This window comes from Dipodomys spectabilis, unplaced genomic scaffold (assembly GCF_019054845.1).
Source record: "Dipodomys spectabilis isolate Male_0828 unplaced genomic scaffold, ASM1905484v1 ptg000316l, whole genome shotgun sequence".
NCBI classification, from domain to species: domain Eukaryota; kingdom Metazoa; phylum Chordata; class Mammalia; order Rodentia; family Heteromyidae; genus Dipodomys; species Dipodomys spectabilis.
In genome coordinates, this window is record NW_024870993.1 from 150,832 (window position 1) to 155,227 (window position 4,396).

General features: G+C 34.4%; 1 non-coding gene across 1 annotated transcript; it reads left to right on the forward strand.

Moving 5' to 3' along the window:
• The first annotated feature begins 2,308 nt into the window (after nucleotides 1-2,308).
• Nucleotides 2,309-2,415, forward strand: LOC122127878. Its single transcript, XR_006151317.1, has one exon. It is a non-coding gene; the product is annotated as a U6 spliceosomal RNA (small nuclear RNA).
• The last annotated feature ends 1,981 nt before the right edge of the window (nucleotides 2,416-4,396 follow it).

The following is a 4,396-nucleotide window of genomic DNA, read 5'->3' on the forward strand; positions in this document are numbered from 1 at the left end:
TACTCACTTCCCCCATTAACCTTGTTTTTCATCCCTGAATAACTTCGGTCTACTTTCCATAGGTTAGCATTGTTTTCATTATATGTATTCACTGATAATAAAAGAAAAAGTCTGTAAAAGAAAAAGAACTTTTAGGTCAGAGGTTAAAAGTATCCTATCGTCTCAATGATTCCTATGGGATAAAATTTGTAATAGTAGTAAAAGTGAAAAGGAATTCCTAGATCTGTTGTTTTGCCATTTAAAATAGAATAGAATAACATCACTCACTGTTATAACTCTTAAAGAATGCAAGGGTAACTGATGGTCTCTATCATGTTTCCCCAACACCAGTGGATTCTGAAGGATAATAGTAGACCAGCAGAAATTCTAAGTACCAGACATGGAGCATGAAAGAAAAAGAGAGGAAATAAGAGAGTGAAAGAGAAAGAGAAATATCACAATACTGAAAGTGCATAACAGATAAACAAGAGCTGTATGAGAATATTCATACTGCTATCTTTAGACTCTACATCTACATTTGGAAGTATTTGATGTATGATAAGCCATCAACATGAAATATAAAGTTATTTTGATAAAAATAAAAATGACTCCGAAGAAAATATAAATGCACAAACAATCTTCACAGAAGCAAACTCTCAGAAATATTTCATCACTTTGAAAAGGATAAAGTGGCTGAAGTTAGTATAACTTTAGAAATATGACAATTCACAAAGACATAAAAAGATATTGATATATTTCATTATATAACCCAAAGAAGAAAGCAAATATTGTTTAGATGATTTTTTTAAAACATAGTCTCTCAGGTACTGGGAAGGTGGCTCAGTGGTAGAGTGCCTGCCTTGCATGCATGAAGCCCTGGGTTTGATTCCTCAGCATGACATAAGCAGAAAAAGATGGAAGTGTGTTCTGGCTCAAGTGGTAGGGCTAGCCCGGAGCTGAGGGAGAGCACCTAGGACCCAGAGTTCAAGCCCCATGACCAGAAAAATCAAAATATAAAACAAAACAAAACACAGTCTCTCACTTTTGTGGCCTCAACTCTTTAATACCAATGCTTCAGCCTAGGGCTAAGATTTTAGGTGTGGGTATTTATCAACATTCCTGATTCAGACTCTACTTAATCATTTTTAAAATTAATATTTTGTTCTTAATTTTCCTCTTTGTAAATTCATATGCCCTATAAAAAATGGTTTGGCCATCCCAGTAACCTTCTCAAAGTACCTCATATTGATGACTTTCAAAAAGTTGTATTATATTACTAGGAAAACAATGCTACAAATAAGGAAAACCAATAACAAAATATTAATGATTAAAATAAAAATAAAATAATTATCAGTGTTTTCAGTATTTGAAGGGTACTAACTATTAGATTTTACTATTTTCTCATATTCCTGTACATTTAAAATGGGCTAAGATTATGATATTCAAAAAGAGGTTTTTAGGTTATGAGTAATCTTTAAATTTACCCACTAAGATTACTATTTATGGCTCATCTAATCATTTGTATATGGTTTATATCATCATTTGTTCCTCGCTAACATATAAAATAAGGAAGCCAGGGGCTAGGAAGGTAGCTCAGTGGTAGAGCGCTTGCCTTGAATGCATGAGGCCCTGGGTTTGATTCCTCAGCACCACATAAGCAAAAAGAAAAAAGCCGGAAGTGGCGCTGTGGCTCAAGTGGTAGAGCGCTAGCCTTGAGCTGAAGAGCTGAGGGAGAGTGCCCAGGCCCATAGTTCAGGCCCCGCGACTGGACCCCCCAAAAATTAAAAAACATAAAATAAAATAAGGAAGCTTTATAGTTTTAACAGAAACTGTGTAGTTAACAAAGTCTTAACTCTTTATTCTGCTCCTTTACACAAAGACTTGGCAACTTCTCATTAGTAATGTTTCTATAAACTCTGAAATATACATACATAGTAGCATATGTCTGTTAACATAAATCTTAAATACTTTATCGAAAAGTTTTATTACCTGCCAAACAGTCCTAGTTTTAGCATATATAAGCAAATTCCCAAAATTAAATATATTTAAACCATTAAAACTTTTAACAAAACTTAACACTTGCTGCAGTGTTCATTATCACAGGTGCCTTGTATAGAATAATTGAATTCCTCCACCTACACATCTCTTGAACAATAAATATCTGGAATTATTTTGTTTTTGACATGTCATTCTTGACTTTATTCTTAAATGTGTGCTTATGTAAGAAGTACATGGCTCTAAAATTTCATGAAAATTGTTTTAAACTTACTTTTTGTTGAATTGTCTAGTTTAAGAAAATCAATTACACTTTATGTATAAAACATGTTCTATGCTCTATTCAGCATCACGTACTCTAACATTGGAACGATACAGAGAAGATTTGAATGGCCCCTGCGCAAGTATGACAGGCAAATTCCTGTACCATTCCATACTTTTACAATAACAGATGCTGGAGGGTATGTGACCACAAGGGAACTGTACTGCACTCTTGGTGGGAGTGTAAACTTGTTCAACCACTTTGGAAAGTAGTATGGAGGTTCCTCAAAAGACTCCACATAGAACTCCCCTATGAAACAGCAATCCCACTTTTGGGCATTTACCCAAAATATCACAAACAAGACGGTACTAAAACTACCAGCACAATTATATTTATTGCAGTATTGTTTAAGATAGCTAAGATATAAGACCAACCCCGATGCCCCTCATCAGGTAAATAGATCAAGAAAATGTACTATTTATACCAATGAAATTCTATGCCTCCATAAGAAAGAATGGCATCGCCCAATTTGTTAGAAAACGGAAAGACTTGGAAAAAGAAATTGTTAAGTGAAGTAAGCCAAGTCCAAAGAAACATAGGTCCCAGAGTTTCCCTAATTTTTAATAGCTAATATATGTCTGGGATAAGCAGAAAAGGTCAAAATCTATACACATATGACCAGATAAGATGTTGTTAAGGGAAATCAATCCCCAAATAGGAACATAAGTGTTTTTTTTTCTTTATTGCTATTGTTCTAACGTACTTATAACAGGCTATGTGATTTTTTTGTTTCTTTATATGTTCCTCCCCCATGCTATAACCCCTGTTTTCACTGTATTTGAATTTGGTGTGCCCACCTCTTGTATATAAGCTCCTGTAATTTGGGGAGGGGAAGGAAAAAAACAAAATGCTTAAATATGGATTCAGGTTGACCCATTGAAACAATGAGATGCACAAGACACTATCTTGAAAACTGAACTTTACAATTTAGGCAGGGGAACGGGGGAGGGGAGTGTACTTGTAGAGGTTGGCGGGAAGGGACGGTAGAGGGAAAATAAAGGAGGAGGTAACAATGCTTGTTAGGAAATGTACTCATTACTTGCTCATGTAAATGTGACCTCTCTGTTCAGTATTTTTAAAATAAAAAATATGAAAATGTTCTGAGATGAAAGAGTTTATTTCTTTTATTTTATTCAGATAATATGGTTAACAAAGAAATTAATGCAAAACACTGATATGAAGGCATTTTGAATGAATGTGTGTGTGCACGTGCACATGTTCTCATGCACTTGCATGTATGTTGGTGTGCTCACAGTTTGAAAAAAGGGCTTAAAAGTCTTGCTAGGCCTTTCCTCTCTAGATTGATGAGCTACTATATGAGCTACATCTCCATTCCTGGCCCTTTGCTAGCTCATTGAAATTTTGAAAAATAATCTCATGAATGTATTTTGCCCTGATTGGCTTCCACTGTTATCCACAGATCTCTGGCTCCTGAGTAAATATGCAGAGTAGTTAGGATTACAGTTGTGACCAACCAGCACAAGGCTTTCAGAATAATTTTAAAAGTAGAAGAAAGTTTATTTCACGGGGGCCTCTTTTATCATCCCCTCCTTTTAAAGCATTTTGGAGTTATTATTTGTGATTTTTTTTCGTTTTTTGGATTCTTAAGAAATTAAGTGATGATATTTAAAGTTTAGTACTTTGTAAAATGGATCCTGGAAAAATGGGACAGAATATATTTGTCTCTTTTATAAGCTCAGCTCTGTGCATGATAACCCAATGTCACCAACACTGTCTGTGTTGAAGACAAAATGTAACAGAAAACAATCACCTTAGGCAATAATTGCTATGGTATTATTTCTTGGACAATATGAACATTGAATAGAGTGTAAGAGAATGGAGAGATTTTACCTACCTTTTGTGTATTGCTGAAAGACTTTTGGAAACTGACTCATTTCCTTCCTCACAGTGTGTGTTTGGGCCATGCACTTACTGCCTTTACTTACAATTTTTCCCAACACTAAAATGGTAATAACATTAGCATTATAGAAAATGTTATCTTAAGAATTAAGGAAAATAAAACTTGTGAAATACTTAACAAAAACCTCCATGAATGAGTTTTGAGTTTAGCCAGCAGTTTTTTTTTAAATATTAAAAAGA